Raw genomic sequence first — 16,781 nt, 5'->3', positions numbered from 1 at the left:
TGTTCTTCACACTAACTGCAATTGAGTTCTGAAGTATCTTTTAGTGCCAACACCAACATCAATTTATACAATCTCGTCCGTGGGACAGCTTTTCACTTCCTGCCGTAAGGTTCAATCCCGTGATGTCAGAAAGATGTCCTTACCTAATTTTAGACTGTAAATTATTCTATGCACAATTTTTCCATAATATATTTCAACCCACATTTGTGTGTACATATTTCTCTGTTCTGCAAAGACTTGCAAACAAATGTAATAGGCAATTTGACATCAATATTTCAAGAGCATTTATATTTACAAATATTTTTAATATTTTTATATAAGCCTAATTACTCAAAAGATACAATTAAGAATTAATGATTAATTACCTAATTAAATGTGCTAAATGTAGAAATTTTTTGAGGTACAGTGTTTGTGCAAATGAAAAAGCTCAGTGTCGATGTAATTCAATTTCATCCTCTGTGATTAATGAAAACAATATAGAAAAATCTAACACTACGCCGCAATTAAAAGGTTTGAAAAGTGTTTTTAAACCTTACTATAATCTTAATTGAATGTGTAACTAGAGTTCTATGCTACGGAAAATTTGTGTACAATGTAAGCTGTCCAGAAAAGTCTGGAAGGTTTTTCGTAGATATTTTATACATTTATCATTATTTTGTCAAGTACCAGTAGTGTACTAGCAGCAATTTTCACACACTTGAGAAAAGAATATGTCAGAATATCTCAGAATACGTCAGAGTACGTCAGAATATGTCAGAATACGTCAGAATATGTCAGAATACGTCAGAATATGTCAGAATATGTCAGCACTAAAACAAAATAAAGAAAACATAAATAAATTTTGTTTCTTGTTAAAAAAAATGTAAAAAATAAGACATCATAGGACTCTGGTTATCTTTCCCCAATCCGATTGTATCATTTAACATAGAGTATGACGATGTTGTTTTCATAAAACTTGGAATTACATGCACGTAGTATCGGTGGTGGGCCTGGGTGTTGGAGGCCTATCCCTACTATTTTTCAAGCAAAACTTTTACTAACCCCCATCCTTAATCCCATTTATGTAACATAGTCAAATCCTCCAATTTATGTGTTCTAAAAATTCTTTTCAAGATGGAATATAATACCGCACCCCCCTCAAACGAATTAGGATTTTCGAGTTTTACTTACTTACTTTTCCCATTTTCTTATCACAGATTTTTCAGGTAAGTTGTGAATTATTTCCAGCTGCATCCCCGCCCTTTCAAACACTATGCTACGTGCCTGATCAAAATTTTTGTCTTAAATGGTGATGATCTGAAAATTTATTTGCATTTGAAAATCTGTGAATAATTACTTAATTAAATATCACCCGCGTGGCGCAGATTAAAATTGCGTTTGCTTTAGTTTGTTAGTAACATAGCTTGTTTTAAAATCGCTGTGTAAGGAATTGATCTTTACGTCACGGGTTCGAATCCACTGTGCGACGTGGAGAATGGTCCTTCTGATTAGACCGTATAAACCAAGGCCCCGTGTCTTAGTAGGTATTGGCAAGAAAAAGATCCCTCACTACTCAAACGCCGTAAGTGCCGAGCACAGGTCTAAATTTCCTGCCCTCCACCTGCAAGTGATGGAGTCTCAATATGAGTGAAAAATTCTCGAAAGGGGTGTTAAACAACAAGCAAACAAAACCTAATTACATCTTCGTAATACATATACTGGCATAGGTAAGTTAAATATACATGTATTACCATTAGACATAATTTGATAACTTTGTTAAAATCTTTAACTTACTTATTGGATACACTTCAAACAATCTCAATGCGCCGTGATCGGTCCTTTTGATAATGAGTGTATCCCCTATCATTTCTCTATGACACTCTAATGCTTTCTCCTGCTTTTTTAATCCCAAAAGAGTGAATGACCGGCACAGTGTTAAAGAATTCATTTCTGTATCCCTATCTTTAATGTGCACTTCATAAGTACCTAATTAAAGAATGTAATACAAATTAAAAGAATTATAGTTCATTAATTTTCATATATTTTATTGTGACATTTTTCCCCCGCATTTCACATAAAAGACCTGTTTACAACAAAAACTCAGTATTTTCATTTGATCACCCCCCCCCCCCCCGGAAATATCTAACCCTGTATTTGTCGATGCATGTGAATTATAATTCATTTATATGACTATTATTAATCAATTAATTTTATGCATAAAAAAGACTGTAAATGACTCATCGTTCCAAAATAATTTGTATCACAATCTTGTAATAGAAGAAAATTATGTTCGTTAATAAAGAAAATCAATTAACTGTGCTCCCGCCTAGAATTCCAATTTTTTCACATTTATAGCAACACACTAAATTTTGCATTTTATTTTTCACGCCTGCCATATTTATCTATTATTTTGTATTAATCACCGATATGTTCTTGTAATCCCACATCCCATAATTGTAGAATGGTGAAGATATTCAAATAAATGAATGAAAAGGACAAGACCGGATTTCTAATGAATTTTCTTTTAAAAAATGTTCAGTATTGTACCCTTTAAGAAATGTATTGAATCAAATACCTTAAAATTTATGTGCATATAATCAATTACTTTTAACACATTTTCTGTCCATCTTTATTGAAATAAAAAACAAATATGTTATACATTACCGAGTAATTTTATTTTGTTGTTTCCGGTATTTTTTTCACTCTTAAAATACCACCGGCAGTGGCGTAGCTACCATTGAAGCACGGAAGCACGTGCTTCCATATTATTCGATGGTAAAAAGTCAATTCATAATAAGTAAAAATACTTTTCAAAAATAAATTTTAAATACTCTCCGAAGAAAAAACTGAACTGTGGCAAAATTTTGGATTAATTGTTTAATGTTTATTTAAAATTTATATTAATTTATGAATATCATTTCTATACATAAATTATAAGACTCAAGTTCATGAAAACATGCATGTATGATTGAAATTTCAAAACCATTTTATGAAGGATAATATATATTTAGTGTAGACTGTATAACATTGAATATATGTAAAATGACAGGCTAGTGATAAAGACATCGGGGAGAACTGCTGCAATCGCAACTCCTCGGGCCTTTCCGACTAGCGGAAAAACAACCTCTGACGGAAATACCCGAGATGATGCGATTGGAACTGCTGCTGTCAGTGTATCATCCGTAAGATTTTTTTTCCTCGCTGAAAACGCATTTATGACTATATTATGAATAATAACTACAAAAATATTTAGAAAAAAAATTATTGATTAACATTTAACATTGTATGGTTTAAATGTTATAAACCTTTTTAAGTCTATCGACACTTGTCAAAAATGTACCGGCTTCCAGGGTCTTCGCACCCAGAGTCTCAATTCCCACCTTGGTCACATCGGGGCCTTATGCTGGCCCAACCCCCCTGTCATTTAATTTATGCTTCCACATTGATCGACCCCAAGCTACGCCACTGACCGGTATGATAAATCCGAATAATATTAGTTACAAACAACACAGAATGACATGTTGATCCATCAATAGCCATCTTTAAAATAAAAAGACTTCCGAATGAATCCTACACGTTTCTCACACGATTCTTGCACGAAAGTCGCACGTTTCTCACACGGTTCTTACACGAAAGTCACACGTTTCTCACACGCTTCTAGCACGCTCGCTACACGGTTTGCACGAAACGCTTTGGAGCTTACACGAAACGCTGCACGGTTTACACAAAACGCTACACGGTTTGCACGAAACGCTGCATGGTTTACACGAAACTCTACACGGTTTGCACGAAACGAAAAGCGCACGAAAGTCACACGCTTTTTGGGGTAGTAGCATGTTTCAGGGTCTGTATAAAGAACAGGGGCCCGTTTAACAAACTTTTATTCTGTTTATAGCTTTCTAATTTACATTAAATAGAAAATGGTTTTACACATGTAACATTTTTAAAAGGTATGTAGAGAGATACTTTTACGCTAGCAAATTTAAACAGAATAAATAAATTTGCAAAAAAATCAACTGAAGTTTTTGGTCTAAGTCGAAAGTTCTTTTGTAAAACGGACCCCAGGACCATGGCCCATGGAAGCAATGTCACCTTGAGGGACACAACCTTACAGGAATTTTGCACATGCAACAGCAGACGTTTCTGGGGACAAAGAACCGTAAAATGGCTTTGTTTTAATGTCTCTCAGTATATACTGGCAAAACTATTGAAGGAGCATATCAGAGTAGTGTTAATTAGCTTTGTTTTCTATAGTAAAGTGAATAATGGAAACACATTGTAGACACAGGTGGGGACACTTCCTGTTCCTATGGGCTTGAATAGTAAGTATACCTCACGGATCAAACTTCTTTAAGAAGAAAACATTTTTAATTATTCCAAAACAAAACAAATTCAAATGTTAAAAGATTTCATATATTGATATTTACCTCCTCTGGTTGATATAAGAATCCATTTAATTTCATAACGTCCGTATAATCTTAAGATCCATGATGCATTCTTTCTTTTCTCTGAATGAAAGTAAGTTTCCATGTTGCCGTCTAAGACTTTAGATACTGGTTCCCAAAAATCCGTAAAATTTTGTATCATATGTGGTGTCAATGGAGAAAGTGCTAAAAACAAATGATGATTAAGTTTTATTTTTAAATACATTATCATTTCAAAACTGTAATATTTAAAACATCTTCTATTTTCAACACTTTGAAATATCGATACTGTATAAGATATATATATATATATATATATATATATATATATATATATATATATATATATATATATATATATATATATATATATATATATATATAAAACTACCAAATTAAATAGTTACAAAGTAATCAGAGAAACGTAATATCATGAATGCATATGGCTCTTATAAAATGTATACCAATTGGCTTCACTTCAAACACTTTCAGTGGTCCATTTCCTATATTATTGATGTTGATTATGTTGCCTTTCGTCGTTGAAAGACCTGGATATTTACATAACATTATTTGATGCAAGGATGGTGTGTTTGTATATCTAGGCCTAGAAACCTCTGCACATTTTACAGGCGTTGTTTCATTCAGGTCAACAAAGACTTGGTATGCTTCTGTATATATAAAACCACAACATTAATATAGGAATAAACTTGCTGCTTCTATCAAGATCTCATATTTTACAGATATTTACATGATTTATTAAGGAGATAATAAATATTTCATACCAGAATTAATATTGAGGAAGATCCAATCAACTCTGTAAACATTATCCAGCTTAAAAGACCACCACTGATTATTCCCATCATTGGTCAAGGAGTAAGTTTCCATGTCATCATCACAGCCAAGACTAGCGACAAAGGAGCCATTTGTAGAGGACTGTTCAGCTTCTTCACATAAAATATGTGATAAATTTCCTACGATGAAAAGCAAACCAATGTGAAAACTTGTCGTCTAAATCATAAGTTAAAAACCTCTTGCGAAATTTTTTTTTCGTAATTCTTCTTTAAGGATGAGGTGTTTAAGCCTTAAAAGTTACCAGAAAAATCCGTTATAGAAAACTTCAATATTAATGCAAATTAAGCATTGAAGAAAATCACGTTAGACCAATTAAAACAAATAGAAAGATTTATACATACCTTTTATAAAACCATTAAAAATTGATAAAATTAGAGTAAAATACTTCACCCAAAATACTACGAGCATAGTGAAGTGAAATAAACTATATAACTTTCCAATCAATTAAAAATATTTAAATAGTGAGGAAAAAAGTATCGTGTTAAACAATCTTCCTCATATTTGACAAAATCCCTGTTACACAAAGTTTTCCCATGTTGATAATGACTAGAAATTTGAATTATTGGACTTCCGTCCAGCGTGGTTCAAATAGTTAAAATAGTCAATGAGTTCATATATTTACGAAAGCCCAGAAGGCTCATTCGAGATTCGAGTTTCGAAATACGAGATTCGAAATTCAAGATTCGAAATTCGAGCTTCGAACTTAAGCAATCAAAAGGCGGTTTAAGATTCAATTACTCCCCTTTGCTTAGTTTTGACCTTCAAGAAATCGTTGAATTTATTCAAACTGAAGAGGTCATTTGATTATATTACAATGCAAGAAAGAGTGTTATATATATCAGAACGAAATTAGAAAAAAAGATTGGGTTTTTGATCTGCAAAGTTACTTTAATTTATATAATAACTTCTTAGATATTATAATAGATTTATATCAAGAATATCTATATCGTATTATCTAGTTTGTTAGGGTTGGGGTCATTATAATTAGTATTGTTAATCGGATTCGAAGAGCAAAAGGGGGGGGGGGGGCTTATTGTAGTCGATGAGAATTATTAGTGTGCTATTAAACAAGTGACAAGCGTTTAATGATGAAAAGTAATAAGGGTTTCAAAGTGGATATAGTTTGTGACAAGGTATTAGAAAGTGACCAGTGACCAATACGGGTTTCAAAGTGGATATAGTTTTGTGACAAGGTATTAGAAAGTGACCAGTGACCTAGTTTGTGAAACCAAGAGACAGCCCCTTAAGTACGGATGGCTGAAATATACATGCTTAATAAAGATAATGATTTCTCTTTGTTCAGGCCCGTAGGAAATAATAAAAATGTAATGTAAAGACTCCCCCCCCCCCCAAAAAAAAAAACAAAAAAACAAAAAAACAAGGGTTGTCACGGTTATTAGACGTTATTTTTGAAAGAACGCAAACATAATAAATTTGCTATGTTTCCTATAGTATATTATATCGGTAAAAATATAAGGAGAATGGGGGGGGGGGGGGGGACACGTGCCAGGGTCCTATGGCTATGTTGTTTATTTTGTTACAGCGGTAAACAAATGTTCGGTTACCAACATTCAGTGTCAATCTTGCGATGCATGGGCAAAATAATTATATATTTGATAATTATTTATAAGGAAACCGCTCAGGTCTCGCAAGATGCATAACCAATCAATACACAAGTTTCAATACATACGAAAGCCTATTAGGATCAAACTACGGTAAAAAAAATAAATAATAATAATTAAGGACATACTGTGGAATCATCATTGTTCGTGGGGGACCAATGTTCGTGGATTTCGTGGGTCACCCTTACACACGAACTTACATCCCCACGAACGTTTATTTTGTAAATATATTGATTCATTGAAACCCCCTATAAACGAAATTGTGTCCCCACGAACAAGCAAAATTTTGCTTGCCCACGAACATTGACCCCCACGAATTAAAATGATTCCACAGTACGCAACGTAGTTTGAACTTTATTGTCTTTTTCCCTGGAGTTGAAGAGTCCAATACAAGAAATTGTGTGCTACATTTGTATGTCTATATATGCTGTTGTACACTTCTTTTGAAACAAGTTTGGATAAACAAAACATCTAGAATATGTGTTTAGTAATTTTTGTGTATTTTTCTTTGAATTATACAAGAATTTTCATCAATTGATATCTTTTCAAAACCCCTGGTAATGCATGCTGATTTTTCTTCGACGAACACCTGATGGCACTATAATCTTAAATTAAGAATATCTTGAAAAATTATCAGTAGGTCCTTAAAAGGCGGATGTCCTTAAAAGGCGTTCGCCTTTTGAAAAGGCGTTATAACGCGAAAAAAGGCGTAATAACGCCTTTTGAAAAGGCGTTATAACGCGGGAAAAGGCGTAATAACGCAAATAAAGGCGTAATTACGCCTTTCCAAAAGGCGTTATTACGCCTTTCTAAAAGGCGTTTTTACGCCTTTCCAAAAGGCGTTATTACGCTTTTCTAAAAGGCGTTATTACGCCTTTTAAAAAGGCGTTATAACGCCTTTCCATAAGGCGTTATTACGCCTTTCCAAAAGGCGTTATTACGCCTTTCTAAAAGTTGTTATTACGCCTTTCCAAAAAGTTTTATTACGCCTTTCCAAAAGGCGTTATTACGCCTTTCTAAAAGGCGTTATTACGCCTTTTAAAAAGGCGTTATTACGCCTCTTTTCTTTCAATACTTGACTTACTTAGCCCACCCTGGGGGCTGATTATAATTAGATTTCTAGGAAAAAAGATTTTTAAATGTGTAAAATATTTTCAGTGTTAAACCAACTTAGTCCTTCTCTGATGCCAGACGCTTCTACCAAGGTGTATGGATTTCAGAAATTTTGTTGAAGGCTAATTGCTCATTATACCTATGCAAATACTTTGCCTGTTTTTTACCAAGAGGAGAGAAAAATATTTCAAATTTGACATGAATTTTTAATACGTGGCTAGCAAAGCCCAAAGCTGGTTCTGCCTATATCCTGGATTTTCAAAAGTAGAGTGTTGACTTCTCTTAATACGCATGCAAAATGCAAACAAATGTCTGCGAGATGTGCAGGAATATAGAAAATACTATAATTTATAATATAATTTTAAATATTAAAACTATAATCTAAATATTGCATGAATAAAGATGGCTTTGGTTCAATCTTTCATATATTTACTATTTAAAATAACGCCTTTCCATTTTTAGATACAACTCCTTTTCAAACAGGCCGGTAGTACGAATGTGAGTTGGGGGGGGGGGGGGGGGGTCCCCACCCCACTTTTTGGGAAAATAGTCTTGCTATAGTTTAAATATAAAAAATCATTAATTGATTGCTTGGTCCCTTAAGATTTTGTTGCAGTATGGTTAAACGCGGACAAGTCATTGCATTTAAAAAAAAGTTTTTACCGTAAAAAAGTTTCCCCTCAAGTTTAGGCAGTTTATTTCTTTTCCCGGGGGGGGGGGGGGGTCTTGTTTTTTTTGTTTGCTTGTCAATTTTATGGGAACCCCCCCCCCCCCACTTTAAAAGCACGGGCCTGTCAAAGACATAATAATGGCCCTTCAAAAGGCATAATAACGCCTCTTTGAAAGGCGTATTAATGCCTTTTAAAAAGGCGTAATAACGCCTTTTAGAAAGGCGTAATAACGCCTTTTGGAAAGGCGTTATAACGCCTTTTTAAAAGGCGTAATAACGCCTTTTAGAAAGGCGTAATAACACCTTTTGGAAGGGCGTAATAACGCCTTTTTTCGCGTTATTACGCCTTTTTCCGCATTATAACGCCTTTTCAAAAGGCGTTATTACGCCTTTTTTCGCGTTATTACGCCTTTTTAATTTTTTTTTTTACCGTAGTTTGATCCTAATAGGCTTTCGTAAATACATGATGTAATGGACGTAGAGAAAAAAAGATATAAAAGTGTTGAATAATGATAAAAAAAATTATTTTAACAAAAGAATGAACTCTTTATACACCTTTAGGACTTCGAAAAAAATCATATAGCTTAAAGGAGTTCGTATTAAAATTATTTAGTTCATGTATGCCTTTTTAGTGTACACAGGAAATCTTGAAAGACATCGTAGTAGAGCTTTCTTAATGGTGTGTATTCCACATATGCAATAAGGCTGTAGCGGCAAGTGTAGCCTACACATCATTTTCTTGATGTAAAAAAAAAATGTTTATTTATACATGTGTTTGGTTGAAAAATGGTGGAAAGTTGATCATAATTCTTATTTATTTACCAGTTACTAGAATATTTTTTTCATTCAATGCAATAAAAGTATTTTTAGCAATCCACACTTTTATGCCTATCCAATTTTTACAGTATACAAAACTTTTGATTTTTATAGGTGGTTAAATCTAGAATTGAAATTTTATCTTGAAGTCTATCAAAAATGACAGCCGCAGGAGTCTACGATTAGGACAGGGAATAGAAATTAGGAAATATGTTTGGAATTGTAGGAAGTCAAACATTAAACATTTTAAAAATTATATTTTGATTATTCAGTAAAGAAGTTTCCATAATTTCCAAGCACTGTGTAAGGATTTTAAAATTTCTCAATTTTATTACCAGTGGTCATGAAGATTTTAATTTCTGTACAAGTAATAGCTTTTCAAAAAGCTTGCCTGACTAAGGCAATCAATATCTATAGAACCTACATGATAAGTAAAAAACGTTTACATTGGGGGGGGGGGAGGAGGGGGTAATTAATTATGAAGACGTTGCACAAAGCATCATGCATTAATTTTAAGTTGTTTGCTACTCATCAGAGCAATGGAAAAGGATCAAATTTTAAAATGTATATATTGTTTGTATCTCATACAAAAAATGGAATGTACAGTACATATACATGTATGCATGTGGATAATGTTTTGAAATATGAGTATAGTTAATTTAACATGATATTGAAGATTTTTAAGATTGATTTGTTCTGTTTTTCGTTTGTTTTATGGAGAAGTCACCACTTGCTGGTGGAGGGGTACAAATACTTGGCACTCAGGACCAATGAGCAATAATCTTTTCGTGCTAACACCTACTGCGACTCGGGGCCTCGTTTTATACGGTCTCATCCGAAGGACCGATCTCCACGTCCCGCAGTGGATTCGAACCCTCGACATAAAGATCAGCTCCTCACTCCGCGACTCTAAAAAATATATACACATGTATATATGAATGGCGACAGGCGCGGATTCAGGATGTTTTTTCCGGGGGGGGGGGGGGGTTGTTCCACATCAAAAATATTTGTACAAGCAGAAAAGTAATAAACTTCCTCAATTCCGAAATGGGAGGGAGCACTTTCCTATTTTCTGTGTTTCGTGGGAGGAAGAATTTTATCTCTGAAAACCCGGGGGTGACAAATGGACTAATCCAGTAGTACAGAAACGCAGAAAAAAAGGTCAGACGGACATATCCGTATAGGGAATCGCAAGAAATAAATAGCTGCATGCAAAAAACTAAAGGAAATAAACACATCAATATATTGTATCAGTAATATAGTTATTTTTTCTGCCAAATGAGGTTGTTGAAACGCAGGTAACAAATTCCGATGATAATCAGCATGCACAAAATTTTGATGGCTATAACTGTGACCTCTTAGATTCGCACCTCGGAAATATTCATCCTTATACTGCCTGACGCCGTGACGTCAGGCAATCATAAAAAATATGTTTAAATGATTTATAATCATATTCACTGGAGAAAATGACAATGATAAATGTATCCAAGATCGCAGAAAGTGGTCCTCCGACCCGACCCCCCCCCCCTCTATTGAGAGGGGGCGACTCCCTCCTTGCCTATCCGCAATTCGGCAATGATGCACTTTTGGTGAAATCTGTAGCAGAGGGGAATATACACCACTGTGTCTCGAAATACATAAAAATTAAGTTTTCAATTACTTTTCTTGGTCTTATTAAGGCTTTGAATACTTGAATTAATAAAAAATTATATATACAATACAAACTGGAATTTATTTTATTTCCTATCAAATAGTAGATCAGTCTAACTGCACAAATGCACCTTTAAATGTTATCAAATGTATCCTTACTTAAATTACCAGGCCCGTAGGAAGCAATTTCACTTTGACGGGGCACGACCATACATTTTCAGTTGGGGAGGCACTATCAACTACCAAAATTCCTTGACAAGCAAAAAAAAAGGTCATCAGACGTTATTATTGAGGGGGCGCAAACATATAGTAGCTAGTATGTTTTCTATAGTATTCTATATATCGGCAAAATTATTGGGGGCAACTGGGGGCAACTGGGGGCAACCCCCCCCCCCCCGGTTCCTTCGGCCATGATTACTGTGCAGTGTAAAGACGATCCTTAGTATTTCATATCAATAATAATTTTCTCCCTCATCTATGTCCTTATCAAATAATTTATCGACCTACTTTCTCAATTCAACGATAAGACCATATAATATTTTATATAATACGTATCTACTGTTTTGTTTAATAAGGAAAATAAGATTTTATATATATTTTTCAAAACGTCCCCCCAAAATTCATTTTTATTTCGTTTTGATACATATAACATTTTTTTCTTGCATTATTATTAAAGCAAATGACCCATTTGTTATAAATATATTCAGTGATTTCTTGATAGCAAAAACTTAATAAAGCGGAGTAATCAAATATTGAATCTGCCTTTTGATTGGTAGTTTTGATCTTGAATCTCGAAACTCGAATTTCGAATCTCGTATTTTGAAACTCGAATCTCGAATGAGCCTTCTGGGCTTTCGTACATATTCGTCCTATATGTTTACAATGTTCAACTTTGGAGTTGTTGACATATTAACATATTATTGCACTGAATTAAAATAAATAATTGTAAAATAAAACTTAACTATCAGCAAACACCAAAAAAATTATTTATTACATTTGAAAAAAAATTTCCATCCATGATATGGTTCTATGAGGTATTGAAAAAAAACTGATGTTTTTTACTGAATTTATGAGATTAAACAAAATGATAGATACCTTTATATTTTTTATTCCACTTTCCTCTTCTCTTCCAAGATCATTTTTTAACAAACACTTTGCATTCTTTTTCGATTTTTCGACAACTTGTTCTTTATTATTTCAAAAAAGAAGACGAAGCCTCCCCCCTAGTTCTTCATAAGCCAGGGATGGGGTCAATTACATGTACATACAAAAGTAATTAATTAAATTAAAATTACTTGCCCAAAACCTTCAATTAAATTACCATTACCATTACAAGGATTTTGAAATGTAATTAATTAAATTACAATTACTTTGCAAATGTAATATATTAAATCACAAATTACATTTAGAAACATAACAAAAAAGTCATGAACGTTCCTTTATATTCATATCAGATTCAGTTACTTTTTTCTCTTTTTTACATTAACATTGTTTAATTGTTAATGAAAATCTTAAATATTGTGTCCCCTAAACTATATCTATCGGTTTTAAAGATTTACTGCCACAATGAAGATATTTTCCACTGGGGCCAGCTTTAAATTAATGTTTGTTTGCCCTCTCCCGACTCAGGATGAAAAAATTACATGTAACTGAAAATTTGGTCAATTACACATTACTTACAATTACATCAAAATTAGTAATTTATTACTGTCAATTATCATTACACATTACCATTACCCCATCCCTGTCATAAGCAATATATTTTTGAATTAATACATTTTCAGACTAAGCTTAGTCTTAATTTAAATATTTTGAGAAACGAACAGAGTTGTAAAATTAGGATTTTATTTTCGATGAAGGCTTCAATTTCTTGGAAATATCCTTAAATCCATATCTTCTATTGATACTATATTCAGCAAAATTGATATAGAAGAGACTTACTATTGGAAGACATTTGTCGAAGAGGTAATGCCAGCTGAATCTTAAAGGTGTTTTGTGTCATTCATTCATAAGTTTTATTATACAATAACCATTTAAGAGCTATAGCACTAACTTAGTGTCAAGTAAATAAACAGAATTTCGACAATTAATTCAATCATTTTTTTTTTATTCAGATAATCAAATGAGCCTTGATATAAAGTAGAACCTTGTAATCTAGATGCTGTTTTAATCACAGCTCCTTCCATGAAACCTATCATTGCAAATGTCACAGGTTCCTATTGATTGATCACGTATTATGTGTTGACAAAGGTCACCGTAGAAAGATTCACGACAATGATGACACATACAAGTTATTGGACTACTCGACTAAAACTCATTCCTACATTTAGCGAAGTATACTCTCAAACATCTTTTGTTCGGAAAGCATGAAAATTATTTTTCCCATGCCTTCACAGCACTGTAAAAGGGTTTGTTACGACGCAAAATTCAATAACAATGCAAAATGTAATAAACCGAAAATATTGCATTTTTTGTTATTACATTTTGCGTCGATATCAACGCAGAATGTAATAATGTAAAAACAGACTTTTAAGGATTATTACATTTTGCGTCGAGGTTATGCAAAAACGCAAAATGTAATAACACACTTTTTGGTCATTCAAGTTGAGAATAATTTTCATTTGAGTTGTGGATGAAGAAAATAAACGGAAAGAAAATAAAACAAAAGGAAAAATAAACATATGATGATTCATACATTAATTCTGATTCCATCGTATATTGATTTCATTAGCCATTTAAAATCAATTGAAATTCAAATCATAGGTGTTGCAAATTAGAAACGAGCGTGCGCAGGTGTGTGTGTTGGGGGGGGGGGGGGGTATTTCGTTGATCAGTGTATCAGTTTGCTTTTGCTTTTTGATAGGCACATGCATGAAATTTAGCAAAGAAATCTATTTGTTTTTACTGGCAGGTGTAAATATAGCGGGAAAGGGGTTTCTTGACAATTAAGATTTCATACTGTTTTACAAATCATGCATTGCAGACCAACAAAAATTAAATTCTCTCTCTTTCTCTCTCTCTCTCTCTCTCTCTCTAATAATAAAATGGAAAGTTTCTGCATGCGCATAAAAATATAATGATTAACATACGAAGTAACCCCTACCCCCTGCTTCCTCTCGCCAGACACACACACATGCACTTCTAACTTGCTAACCAATCTACACATGCAAGTCGTGCATGCATATCAAGAGCTTTTAATGGACCCATTGTCAATCTTTGGTAATTAAGAATGTCAGTGATGGATATATAATACATACTGATTTATAAATAAACATGTCAATCAAAGTTAAGTTAATGTTTTATAAGTATTCAATAAAAATGTTAGAAACAGGGTTTAAAAAATATACAATTAGATTTAGTAATGTCCGTAAAAGCCGTAACGTTTGTATCATAGTCAAAGGTGTGTATGTCTATTTAATTAAGCGAGTTTCCCCATTGTTATATGTTTAAATCAATTTTGTGATGTTTCGGGTTGAACACAGAATACAAAAAATAATTATATTTTGTTTTATTACATTTTTTTTATTACATTTTGCGTTGTCCTCAACACAAAAATTAAGTAACGCAAATAGTAACAACCAAAATGTTCATTATTACATTTTGCGTCGAGATCAACGCAAAATGTAATGATCCAAAAATAATGTTTTTACATTTTGCGTTATTACATTCTGCGTTGATCTCGACGCAAAATGTAATAACGCAAAATTTAATTATCCCAGTTTATTACATTTTACTTTCTTATTACATTTCGCGTCGTAACAGATCACTTCGCTGAAAATTTCGAAATTTTATGAAAGGTAACTCAGTTACTGAGACAAGGATGTACGAGGGTTGTCCAAAAAGTTCGTGGACAATGGCGTTTTTATCAAAATGAATAGTTCAAGATATACTTATTGTATACCAAAATATTAGTTATGAAAATCAAAGTCAGAATAGTTTGGCTTTTATTGTTTAAATTCAAATATTTTTGTAAAAATAGCGGTCATTAGAGGTCGCCGATAGTGCGCACGGACCAGGGTTAAAATGCCATAAACTTTTAAATAAAGTTTTCTAATTAAAATGATTATTTTCTTTATAAAACGATTCAAAGCTTTATAAAAATTAAATGTGTCGGAAATAAAGCGGTTGTCGTTATTTTCTGATATCTTTAGTATCGCTTACTAAATAGACAGTGAGAATATTAAGCGAAAACCGCAAAAAGTATGTTTCAAAAATTGACAGAAAAAGCTACGTCGGCCATCCGAACGGAACAGCGTCCAATCATACAATCATGCTTTAATATGGTTGAAACGACGTCAGACACAAAATATTTATTCAAACAACTTAAAATTATTGGAATATATTTAGTTCATTGATTTGTAATTGGTGTATAAGATTTTTCAACGGTGTGTAAAATTTCGGAGACATTACAAGAAGTGGAAAACCACTGTTATTTGATGAAAATAGGGTATCCCTATTCATGACGTTGTCGTCGGACTGGGCTGTGTATACGAAGTGTTTATATTGATGACGCTCGTAAATTATCGCGTCTTGTTTTGAATTTTAAAAATGAAATCAATTTTGGGCTATACATAAATATTATTTCATACACTTGGCAGTGTGGCATAATAAAGAAAATTAGCGTGTGTCCATGAACATGTGATAAAAATTCAATATCCATATATTTGACGTTATCATGAAATAAGCGTTACGTCAGACTGGGCCGTGCGGCTTGCGTATACAAAGTATTTATACCTATATAACATTCGTAAAATAGTGTTCATTGTTTTAATTTTTCATATATTTACTAAATCATGGTCTATATTAAGATATTATCGAACACATTTGCCATTGCGGACTTTATTAAGAAAATTAAGCATTTGTCCACGAACTTTTTGGACAATCCTCGTACATAAAACTTTATGACAACCGTCAAAATACTGAGACATTGCAATCAGAGTACAACATACATGTACTTTTTCTAATATTCCTACATCAAAACGAATCTAGAGATTCTGTGGCTTCTAGTTGACCAGGCAGAAGAGGAAAAAAAACTTCGTGCTGATTTTTTTTAGGTACTTACGTTTTGTGTACGAATCGGTTTATGTACGACTTGATAAGACACCCGGAAAAATATACTCCATTTTGAAGACTTTAATATTATGTGGCACAAATAATTTCCTTATTTTTATTCTATCGGAAATAACTGTCTTCTATTTTTGGCATTTCTTTATTTGTAGGTAAGGGTAAGACGTTTTCTGTTTAATCTTGCTTGTTGATAAGAAACAAGAGTATAATAATTGGCATGTAACCGGGTTACCTTTAATGGCGTTATATTTGACATAAACAAGGCCAATTAAGTACTTTCGTTTTCAGACAAAATCATGATTCATAGAGTAAGTGAAATATTGCAATCACAATGGTAACGTATTTAACTTACTTGTGAAAAAAAATTGAGGCAACATCGCATTTTTAGAGTGCCTGGGCGAGGTATCTTTCAAGCTATCATTTTGATCACGCATTATCCTGAAGTCGACCAGTATGTTGCAATCGTCATCATGACATTGTCTTGTATTTGACAGCTGTTCGACATATGGATTCACTTTTTAATTCCTGTTCGAATGGTCACTAATATGAATTTACTTAAGAGTTGCAAAATTATATGAAAAGTGTTGG

This window comes from Saccostrea echinata, unplaced genomic scaffold, assembly GCF_033153115.1.
Source record: "Saccostrea echinata isolate AGI-Se365-2 ecotype Australia unplaced genomic scaffold, CSIRO_AGI_Sech_v1 ptg000029l, whole genome shotgun sequence".
Lineage (NCBI taxonomy): Eukaryota > Metazoa > Mollusca > Bivalvia > Ostreida > Ostreidae > Saccostrea > Saccostrea echinata.
The sequence above is the reverse complement of the archived record's forward strand: the minus strand, read 5'-3'. Positions refer to the sequence as shown.